We start from the raw sequence: 12,550 nt of genomic DNA, 5'->3' as shown, positions 1-12,550 counted from the left end.
TTCCTTCTTCCCTGGATTTTACCTGAAGACAGATACTTTATAGCTAGAGTAGCTAGAGGCAGTGGAATGAAATTCTAAAAAATCAGAAGAAGGTTGGGAAGTCAAAAAACCTGGGTTCTAATCCTAGTTCTGCCATAGACTAACTGGGTAACCTTGAACAAATGGATTCACTTTTCTCCAATTCAGTTTCTCATATGATTAAATTAGATCTAAGAGAGATTTATTAAACACTATATACAGAGTACATGGCTAGATACTGTGGAAAAGACAAAAAGTCTGGATGAGAAGAAACATACCTGTCTTCTTTAAGCTTATAATCTGATAGAGGAATAAGGTATAAACACACATCACTGTACTATATACAATATTACATGATAAATGTTAGAGAGGAAGAAAACAAGTACTGCTATGTGAGGTCTGAGGAGAAAGGCATTTGTTGTCATGGAATTGGAGACTCCATAGAAAAGGTTGCGTTTGAGTTTAACTTGAAAGTATAGGGGGCAGGGCAGCTAGGTGGCACAGTGGATAAAGCACTGGCCCGGGATTCAGGAGGACCTGAGTTTAAATCAGGCCTCAGACACTTAACATTTACTAGCTGTGTGACTGTGAGCAAGTCACTTAACCCTCACTGCCCTGAAAAAAAAAAAAAAAGAAAGTTCTCTACCCACAAACTGTAAGGAATTAAAGCTGTAAGTAGCTCTAAGAGTTCTCATCCCACAACTGGTCAGAAATGGGGATCCTTGAAGCATACTATCCACCTCCAAAGAAAGAACTGATATTGATTGAACACAGACTGAAGCATGCTATTTTCATTTTCTTTCATTTTTTTCTTTTATTTAAGTTTTCTTGTACAAAATGACTAACATGGTAGTGTTTTTTAAATTGCACATGTATAACCCATATCTGATTGCTTACTGCCTTTGGAAGAGGCAAGGGGACGGAGGGAAAGAGGGACACCATTTGGAACTCAAAACTATAAATAAAAATGTTTATTATTAAAAAAAAGAGGGGGCAGCTAGATGGCGCAGTGGTTAAAGCACCGGCCCTGGATTCAGGAGTACCTGAGTTCAAATCCGGCCTCAGACACTTGACACTTACTAGCTGTGTGACCCTGGGCAAGTCACTTAACCCCAATTGCCTCACTAAAAAAAAAAAAAAAAAAAAAAAAAAAAGAAATGTGGCTCCTTAACTTGCACAGGGTATAGGTGGTGCTGATCAGCAACTCTATTGCCCATATGAAGTTCTGGGTTGCAGTTCCAGGGCATAGAGCAGTGTTAGTGGTAAGTCACAAGGGATCAGGGACCCCATTCACAGTTTTAAGGCAAAGAGGAGCATTAGCATGTGTGGCTGCAGGGGACCAGAGGTCCTTCCTGGGGGAAGATCAGAAGACAAATCAGGAGAGCAGTGACCTCACCTCTCCCAAGATCACAACATCTTGCAAACACCAAAAAACTTGCAGGTGCCCAGAACTAGCTCTGAAAACAGCAGTATGAAATGGGCCTAAAGCTTGGGACAATGCTTCCCCATTCCCGGGTGAGCAAAGCCCAAGTTTAATATAAAGTTCAAAGTCAACAAATAGGCTGGAGAAATGAGCAAACCACAAAAAATGTCCATAAAAAGCTACTAAAGTGTCTGGGAAGACCAAGACATAAACTCAGAAGACAACAATATGAAAACTACAAGCAAAGCCTCAAGAAAAATGCTAACTGGACCTAAAATCAATAAAAATTCCAGGAAGAGTTAAAGAAAGAGATAAAATTAGTAGATGAAAATTTGGGAAAAGAAATTAGGGTGATGCAAGAAAACTGTGAAAAGAGAATTAATAGCTTGGTAAAAGGCACAAAAAATACTAAAGAAAATAACATCTTAAAAAAGCAGAATTGTCCAAATGGCAAAAGAAATACAATAAATGTACCAAACAGAAGAACTCCTTAAGAATCAGAATAGGTCAAATAACAAAAGAGGTTTAAAAAAATCACTGAAGAAAATAATTCTTTAAAAATGAGGATTTGAGCAAGTGGAAGCTCATGACTCCATGAGACATCAAGAAATAATAAAAGTAAAAAGGATAAGAAAATGGATAAGAAATATCCAATCCAAAAAACAACTTATCTGGAAAATAAATCAAGGACAAATAATTAAGAATTATTGGACTACCAGGAAGTTATGGTCAAAGAAAGTATCTAGACATCACATTTCAAGAAATTATCAAGGAAAGCTTTCCTGATATCTTGGATTCAGAGGGTAAAATATAAATTGAATGAATCCATGAATCATCTTCTGAATGAGATCCCAAAATGAGAACTCCCAGGAAAATATTATAGCCAAATTTCAGCATTCCCAGGTCAAAGAGGAAATATTTTAACCATACAGAAAGAATCAATTCAAACATTATGGAGCCATGGTCAGGAACACACAAAATTTAGCAGCTTTTATATTAATGAAATAGAAGGCTTGAAATACAATATTCTGGAAGGGAAAAGAGGAGAAGAAGGAGGAGGGAGGAGAAGGAGAATTACAACTGAGTATACAAAGAAAGCATTCAACAAAGTCACAGAATCCATGTGTCCACAACAGAGAAATGATTAGATGTCAGTATAATTAAGTTGATTAAGAATTAGAGTAACAATCAGATCCAAAGAGTAGTAAATAATGACTCAATGTCAGCTTAGAAATCCAAGAGTAGTATCAAGAAGAGTCCCCAGGTAGTACTGGTCTGTGAAATTTCACATCTTCATCATTGACCTAGAGGCAAGTACCAAAGAATGCTTATTAAAGTCTCACATGACACAAAGAGTAGGATATTTAACATTTTAGGTGACAATCTGGATTGACAGCTTAGAACAGTGACCTAAATTTATTTAGATAATGAAATTTAATTACCATAAATGAAAAGTCACACAAGTGTTCAAAAAGTCAATTTCACAAGTAAAAGATGCATGAGGCATGGCTACACAATAGATAATTAGAAAATTTTGTGGGGGTCTTAGTAAACCATAAGCTATGTATGCATCAACAATGTCAACCATTTATTTATTTATTTATGTATGTATGTATGTATGTATGTATAAGGTATTTTATTTTTTCCATTACATGTAAAGATAGTTCTCAACTTTTGTTTATACAAGCTTTACAATTTCAGATTTTTCTCCCTCCCCCCTCCCCTAGACAGCAGGTAATCTGATATAGGTTATATCTATATATCTATATACATATACATATAGATATATATACACATAATAACATTAATCCTATTTCTGCATTAATCCTGTTACAAGAGAAAAAATCAGAGCAGTGATGCAAAACCTCACCAACAGCACCCAAAACAAAAGAAATAGTATGGTTCAATCAGCATCTATACTCCACAGTTCTTTTTTTTTTTTTTCTTGGATTTGGAGATCCTCTTCTATCATGAGTTCCCTGGAACTCTTCTGTGCCATTGCATTGGTAAGAAGAATATAGTCCATCACAGTAGGTCAACACTCAATGTTGATGATACTGTGTACAATGTTCTTCTGGTTCTGCTCATCTCACTCATCATCAGCTCACGTAAGACCCTCCAGGTTTCTCTGAACTCCTCCTGCTCATCATTTCTTATAGCACAATAGTATTCCATTGTATTCATATACCACAACTTGTCCAGCCATTCCCCAGTTGATGGGCACCCCCTCAACTTCCAATTCCTTGCTACCACGTAAAGAGCAGCTATAAATATTTTTGTACATGTGGGTCCCTTTCCCCCTTCCATGATTTCTTTGGGAAAAAGACCTAAAAGTGGAATTGCTGGGTCAAAGGGTATGCACAGCTTTATCGCCCTTTCGGCATAATTCCAAATTGCTCTCCAGAATGGTTGGATCAGTTCACAGCTCCACCAACAATGCATTAGTGTTCCAATTTTCCCACAGCTTCTCCAACATTTATTATCTTCCTTTTTTGTCATTTTAGCCAATCTGATAGGTGTCAGGTGGTACCTCAGAGTAACCAACCATTTATTAAAGGGCCCATTATGTGCCAAGCATTGTGATAAGTGCTAGGGATAGATAAAAAGAAAGGCAAAAGATGGTCCTTGCCCTTGATGAGATTACAATCTACGACAGTCAAAAAGCTTAATGTGATTGCAGGTTGCATTAAAAGGAATTTAGCATCTAAAACGTGGGAGGTAGGCTGAGGTGCGAGCTGGCAGGAGGGCAGACGGGCAGGTGCTGCTGGCCTTGTGCTGTGGCTGCCGTGGCCTGTGTGTCCTCTGGTCCCACCATGGAGCCAGGCCTTCAGCCATCTGCGGGTAGCTTGTGACCAGGCCAGGCCATGTCCCTGCAGGTGGATGAACTGCTCCACCACCAGTGCTCCTGCTACTAGGAGATCCTGGTATTCCGCAGTAAGACCTATGGCAACGTCCTGGTGCTGGATGGAGTCATCCAGTGCACAGAGAGGGATGAATTCTCATACCAGGAGATGATTGCCAAGCTACCCCTCTGCAGCCATCCCGGCCCACAAAAGGTGCTCATCATTGGTGGTGGGGACAGGGGCATCATTTGGAAGGTGGTAAAGCATCCATCTGTGGAATCTGTGGTACAGTATGAGATCGACAAGGACATGACCCAGGTCTCTAAGAAGTATTGCCTGGCAAGGCTGTGAGCTACTTCAGTCCCAAGATGACCTTGCATGCTTGAGATGGATTTGAATTCATGCAACAGAACCAGGACGCCTTTGGTGTCATCATCACCGACTCCTCGGAACCCATGGGTCCTGCCAATAGTTTGTTCAAAGAGTCTTATTACCAGCTGATGAATACAGCACTGAGAGAGGATGGGATCTTCTGCTGTCAGGGCGAGTGCCAATGGTTGCATCTGGACCTCATCAAGGAGATGCGTCACTTCTGCAAGTCCCTGTTCCCTGTGGTGGAAGATGCCTACTGCACCATCCCCACCTACCCCAGTGGCCAGATTGGCTTCATGCTCTGCAGCAAGAACCCAAGTACTAACTTCCAGGAGCTGATGCTGCAGCTGACCCAGGAACAAGTAGAGAAAATGAATCTCAAATACTACAACTCGGACCACTATGTGGCCTTCGTGCTGCCCGAGTTTGCCCACAAGGCCCTGAGTGATGTGTGAGGAAACCAGTATGCCTTACCTCGGCTTCTCCCAGGGATTTCAAGCCACAAGCATCCATTCCAGGCTGTCCCTCTTCCTGCTCTGAAGGAATAAACTGGCACTTGGCACCCACTCCCAACTGAGGACCTGCCCTTTACCAGCCATCCCAACAGTTGACCAAGTGTTACCGAATCCAGGACATGATTGAAGGGCTCCCCATGCTATGCTCTGCTGGGTGGGTGGGGGCAGAGTACAAGATGTCTCTCTGTCTCTGTCCAGTCTGGTCAATTAGAGCCTATTAATATTGATCATCAGGGCAGCTAGGTGGCACAGTGGATGGAGCACAGGCCCTGGATTCAGGAGGACCTGAGTTCAAATCCGGCCTTAGACACTTAACAATTACTAGCTGTGTGACCCTGGGCAAGTCACTTAACCCCAATTGCCTCACCAAAAACAAACAAAAAAAAAAACCCCAAACCTTCGTCTAATATTGATCATCTGTGTACAGAATGATCCTTTTCACCTCTAACAAGCCCCCTCACCAGTGTATTTATAACTAGATCTAAATAAATAAATAAACAGATAGATAGATAGATAGATAGATAGATAGATATAGATAGATAGATAGATAGATAGATAGATAGATAGATAGATAGATAGATAGATAGATAGATAGATGATAGATGAAAATAAAATAAAATAAAACATGGGAGGTCAGGTGATAATACTACTATACTCTGCTTTGCATAGGCCACACCTATTGTCTTGTGTTTTATCCTGGGCATGTTTTTAAAAGGACGTTGATAAATAGGAGAGTACTGCTGAGTGGTTACAAAGGTGATGGGCTTGAAGACAATGCCATATCAGGATCAGGCAAAGGGAATGTTGAGGCTGGAGATGAAATGGCTTAACGGATGACATCATAGTTATCTTCAAAATCTGGAGAGCTGTCATATGGAAAAGGGATCTGAATCACCCTACTTGGCTTCAGAGGTTCAGTGAATAGTAGTTGCAAGAGAGGTTGATTAAGGCTCGGTGGAAGGACAAGCTTCCTAATATGAGAGCTATCAAAAGAAGAGTGGGCACCGTCAGGATGCAGTGCCTTCCCCTTACTAGAGGTCTTCTAGCAAATCCTGGATGATCACTTCTTCAGGATGTTATGGAGGGAAATTATGGTCACAGATGTGCTGAACTAGATAACCTTTGAGATCCCTTCCAACTCTGAGATTCTGTGTCCAGTCTCTGAATGTTCTCTAAAGTCATACCCCCAAAGCTTTTTCATTATGTGGAATTGACTTTGAGTTCCTAAAGGCCATGCAATTGCAGCACAACTTCTATAAGATATTACCAACATAGAAAGCCTTCAAGCATGGTTTTGGTGAAGCTCTGTTGTACAAGGATAAACCTTGCTAAGGATAGAAGCTCATACCATAAAATTGGTCACCATGTCATTTCATGTAATAACTAAAAGTACACAACTATTTTCATTTGGGGGGGGGGGTCCCCTTCTGCTTCTATATTAAATGACAGAGTGACAGAAAAGGGTAAAGAGGGTGCTAAATTACATTTTCAGACCATCTATAAACATTAATGTAATTATTTGGACCAGGTATGATATTTATCTAATAACCAAAAACATTAAGTACTACTAGAGAAACTGATCCATGTACATATTTCCACTCATTCTATAAATAAAATTAGGGCACAAAACTGAGTTGTAGCTAAATGGGAGGGTAGCTCATATTTTCTTCTTAGGGAAGCAAATTAAGCAATTGTCTAAGTTGGCTTCCTTGTGCAGACAAAAACTACAAGAAACATGATTTTATATGATAATTATTTCATCTTACCTTTAGGGATACATAGATAAATAATAGATGAATAGATAGGTGAATAGAAAGACAAATGGAGAGAAATAGACACATTATGGATAGATAGATAGATTGATAGATTGATAGATAAAGAGACAGACAGCTATAGACAGATGAACTTACAGAGAAAGATATATAAACATGGATGATCAGAGAGAGAAAAAGATGATGGATAGACAGAGAAACAAAGAGTCAGACTCAGGCTGACAGACAGAGAGGTATATAGACAAATAGATATAGATAGATGTACAGAAAGATAGAGTATTTATTAAGTTCTTATAATGTATTAAACACTATTCTAAGCACTAAAAACACAAACACAATATAAGAAGATAGACTCTATTCTCAAAAAGATTATGTCCTAAAGGGGGAAGATAGCATATAAAAGGGAATTGGGGGCGGCTAGGTGGCGCAGTGAATAAAGCACCGGCCCTGGATTCAGAAGTACCTGAGTTCAAACCCAACCTCAGACACTTCACACTTACTAGCAAGTCACTTAACCCCCATTGCTCCGCAAAAAAAAAAAAAAAAAGGAACTGGAAGTGTGGGGGAGGAGGGGTCTACAGGGGGACAAGGAGACTGATGAAGAAGCAGAGAAGTCCAGAGAGTAAATTGAATCAGGAATGAAGAGTGAATGAGTTTACCTGGGTCTCCTCAAGAAATGGTGGTCTGTATTAGACAGTTAATAATTAGGAGAAGGGAACTCTTCAGGACAAAGGTTTCTCTAGAGTGGGAAGACAGAGAAGTTTGTAGGGTCAACCAAGCCTGGAACATTGGAAAGCATTGCTAGAGCCCCTCCTGATATGGTGGACTAGGACAGAGAGTCACCAATCAGGAGAACAGGGCCTCAGGGCAGAGGTTTCTCCCAGATGGGAAGGCTGTTTTTGAAGAAGGAAGAAGTCCAAAGAGTAATTCGAACCAGAAGTGAAGTAAGCAAGTTTCATGATGAGTATACGCAAGCAGAACACCAAGTACACAATTGCAACTTGTACTATGATATCATTTGCAGAGGATGAAATTGAAAAAATTATGTAAAGAACCTGACAAGATCCTATAAATTAAATAGTGTACTTTGAAATTGAGTGAGTTAAAACAATGGTAGACAGAGAAAGGGATGTGAGCAATGTTTTCGAAAATAAGGTTGAGGAGTAAGAAATGGAAAAATCCAGAGGCTTGTACAAAGCTTCAAAAAGAGAAGACAGATGGAGAGAGAGAGAGAGAGAGAGAGAGAGAGAGAGAGAGAGAGAGAGATGTGATATCAAATTCCTCAATCCCTGTGTGGGCAGCATATTGACATAAAAAACCACAAATTAACATTTTTATGTTGTATTTTATTTCCTTAGTTAAACATTTCCCAATTACATTTTAATCTGGTATAGCTGCTAAAGACTTTTGCAGTCCAGGACACCCTGATCTAGATCATGAATATCTTCTTCAAAAAATGAATCAAAAGGTATTGGATGTGATAAAAACTAAATATCACCCAAATGAAATTGATTATATCTTAAGTGAAAGGAAACAACTGGTTGATGATAAGGGGTTTATTTAATTTCAGAGTCAGCTAAGTGCTCATACCCTGTAGTAGAGCAAAGTACAAAGTCATCACCAAATTAGAAGCAAGAATAAAAATGAAAAGACACAGCCATTCCAACTGGACCTTTTAAGAAAGAACTGAACTCTGAAAAACGGGAAATGGGGGGGGGGAGTAAAGACACTAATTCTATTATCATTTCTTTGAAAAGTTTGAGATTCAAAACAGACACAGAAAAGTGACAAAAAGAACTCAGAAACCACCTCAGCTATCAAAGAGACATGGCGGCCAAAGGAAACACTAGGTTATAATACAAGCTCATTTGCAAAACATTATAGAACAGGATGACAGAAAATTACAACCAGAATCAATTTCTGAAACAGCAGAAAGTATTTAAGGGGGAAATGATCCTGTTGGGAGAACATCACATGAAACCAAGCTAAGTAGACTGTCCCAAGAGCATTTGTAGATAAATATGGAATGAAGGAGAAAGATTCCAAAAAAATGAAAAACTTCATGTATAGGACTTTTACCCTATACTCCAAAAAAAAAAAAGTTATCAAAAGACATAATCAAATACTGACCCATTTGCCTTCATCTCTATAAAATCCCCAGGAGAATAGTCTATGTGTGCAAAGAGATAATCCTTGTTGAAAGTATGGAAACGAAGTAAGTGGTTTTTCCCAAACAGTTTTCTATAAAAGTAAATTTTTACAGTCCCACAACTGACAGAAATGTACAAAGAATATTAAAATCCTTTTTTGTCTATTGTTGGCTAATTTCAAAAAACATTTGGCAGAATAAAGTTCAGTCTTAAAGCCTCTCATGGTATCTGATATTAATATAGGTTTATATATTTCAACCATACAATAATTTGTGATAGGAAGGAAACGAGTATTTATTAAGCAGCTATGTCAGGCACTGTGCTAAGTACTTTACAATTAACACCTCACTTGATCCTCACAAACACCCTGGGAGGTCAGTACTATTATTATTATTATTATCATTTTACAGCTGAGGAACCTGTGGCATACAGAGGTTAAGTGGCTTGCCCATTGTCACACAGTTACTAAGTATCAGAGGCTGCATTGGGACTCCAGTCTTCCTGACTCCAAGCCCAGCGTTCTATCCACTGAGCCACTTAGCTGCCTCTAACTTCAGTGAGAATTTTGTTCAATCTTGATCTAAATATCAGCATCTAGCAAGGCATCACATTGGGTGACCTATACTCACCTTGGTGATCAGCATTATCATGGAAGATGTCTTACAGACTCCAAACAGAAGAAATGTTCACTACTAATGACATCTCCACATGCTCATGTTCTCAGATAATAGTGTGAATGGAGCCCCAAAGCACCACAAGGCTTCCTCAGTGAGACCTATAGTCATTTAAAGAAATAGGCCTCATTATACATATTGGAAATATAAAGTTGATGAAAAACATGTATTGTCCAAATTACAACAAGCAGTTGGATGGGTCATGGACAGGGACTACAAATGGACAAGGAGCTGATCCCAGAACTGAAGAGGAAAAGAGTGGCCTGGATTGTATTTAAGAAATTATGTAGTTCTTTCAATGATTAAAGCTGCTCAATGCTCCAAAAGTCCTTCTTTTTAAGACTAATATTCTCCTGGTGATGCTATATGGCTACAAATCATAGAACACCATGATCTCAGGGGAGTCAACATTGTAAGGGACCCAAAAGGAAATGGAAAAACACATGGTGGGTGTAAGAAGACTGCATCATGTTACCAGTGATGACTTACATATGAGACTGGGTGTAAAAGATTTCACCAATGGCCTATATGCCTGAAAAAAGAAGGTAGGCTTGTCATCTAATGAAAATGGGGGAACAACTGAGTGCTTAGGAACTGCACTGGTATCCATGAAGTATGAAAGAAGAAAGAGAGACAGACAGACAGAGACAGAGAGAGAGACAGACAGAGGGACAGAGACAGAGGCAGAGAGACAGAGACAGACAGAGAGACAGAGAGAAAGAGATGTTAAAGGCTAAAATTCTAGCTAGTCTGTCTAAAATATCTAATGAGTGGTCGCCAATAAATTATAAGCTTTAGCAAGAGTTAGGCTTTTAAGCATTTATTAAGGAGAATAAGAATTTGGTAAAGAGAGAAAGAAAGGCCTACATTCATCTATCTATTAAAGGGAGAGCACATTTCTAGCACCGCTCTCCACCAGAGTCCAAAGGCAAGAGAGGGAGACAGAGCACCCGGCTCCCCCTTCCTCCTCCCACCAGCAAATGTCACTTCCTAACACCAAAGAAAAGATGCATGGTCTTGCCCTCAAAGACCTTCCTTTCATGGCAGAGCTTTTCTACAGTAAGTCTCCAGCAGGTGGTGTCATTCCAATCGTTACACAGAGAGAGACAAAGAGAGAGACAGAGACAGAGAGAGAGACAGACAGGCAGAGACAGACAGAGACAGACAGAGACAGAGAAAGAGAGAGAGAGAGAGGGAGAGAGAGTGAGAGAGAGTGTGAGAGAGTGAGAGAGAGAGAGAGAGAGAGAGAGAGAGAGAGAGAGAGAGAGAGAGAGAGAGAGAGAGACTCCTATAAGTTGGGTAGATCCTCTGAAAGATTTAAGGGGAGGTGGGGACTGGAAAGAGAGAAACATGAACAAGACATAGAAGATTAGAAGGCACTGGAAGGATTATGATGTCCCCATGAAGAAATGCTCACATACAAGATTACTGACCCTTTGAAGTATTTACCTTCTCATCTTTTGTATTCACCTCAGATATACCAATTTGTATATGTGATGTCTCCACCAGTAGAACATAAACTCCTTGAGAGCAGAGACTGCCTTGTTTGTATATGTGTCTTCCATGTGTAGTACAATACTTGGCACAAAGTGTTTAATAAATGTTGATTGATAAAAGTATTTATATAATAAAATAATTTAAAATAAGTACTTCATACCAACTTTAATGATAAGACCTTATAGAAGAAATTACAGTTTATAAAACATTTTCAAATATCTTAACTTGCTATATAGATGGATACATACATACATACATACATATATACACACATTGATACCTAGATAAATACATAGATGATAGATAGATACATAGATGATAGATAATAGATATGCTAAAACATGTATTTTAGAGTGTTTACTATATGCTAAGTACTATGTTTTGTGTTGGAGATACAAATATAAGCAAGACAATGTTTGCCCTCAGGTAGCTTATATTGTGATGGGGGAAGACACACATAAAGGGGTGCTGAAAATGGAGGGAGAGGAAGTTAGACAAGAGTTATGTTAAGAGGGGCAGCTAGGTGGCATAGTGGATAGAGCACTGGCCCTGGAGTCAGGAGGACCTGAGTTCAAATCTGGCCTCAGACACTTGACACTGACTAGCTGTGTGACCCTGGGCAAGTCACTTAACCCCTATTGCCTCACCCTCCCCCCCAAAAAAGAGAGTTATGTTAAGGAGACAACTGGGAATGTCTTGGAGAACTGGGCCTCAGCAAGATAAGGTAAAAACTCATATATAAAGTTTATTGATCTGTGCAACAACCTTGTGAAGTAGGCAGGGAAAGTACTACTTTCCCATTTTACATATTAAAATGAAAGAAACAGAGAATGAATTAAACCCATCTAAGCTCATAGAGCTAGGCAGAGCTGGGACTAGTTGTAGTTTACTCATTTAACAATCATTTTATTGGCTTTCACATCTAAACACTGCCAGGAGGGGAGGGTGATACAAAATTAAGACCTGGTCCCTGTGTTTGGAGAGCTTGAAAATTAGTTAAGGGGGATGTGATTGACACCGAGCACAGCAGCTAACCAGGCATCACAAGGTTACAGCCGAAGGTCTTAGCAACCCTCTCCAATCTTATCCTCTTTCCCTTCCCTCATGGTTTGCCTTGGGTTCATTGCTCTGGGATTTTTTGTATCCTCAACATGGGAACTACATTCCTAGTCCTTCAATTCTACCCTCACCTCTTCTTCCTGAGGAACAATTCTGGGTTTGACTCTAGCCTAAAAAGTCATCCCCAGTGGGGTATGGGGAGAATGAAAAATTTAAAGATAACCAGA

General features: G+C 39.5%; 1 pseudogene; it reads left to right on the top strand.

Moving 5' to 3' along the window:
* Positions 1 to 4,254: 4,254 nt before the first annotated feature.
* On the top strand, positions 4,255 to 5,111 carry LOC122750201 (annotated as a pseudogene).
* Positions 5,112 to 12,550: the final 7,439 nt, after the last annotated feature.

The sequence above is a fragment of the Dromiciops gliroides genome, chromosome 1 (genome assembly GCF_019393635.1).
Source record: "Dromiciops gliroides isolate mDroGli1 chromosome 1, mDroGli1.pri, whole genome shotgun sequence".
Taxonomy (NCBI): Eukaryota; Metazoa; Chordata; class Mammalia; order Microbiotheria; family Microbiotheriidae; genus Dromiciops; species Dromiciops gliroides.
The sequence above is the reverse complement of the archived record's forward strand: the minus strand, read 5'-3'. Positions and strand labels throughout refer to the sequence as shown.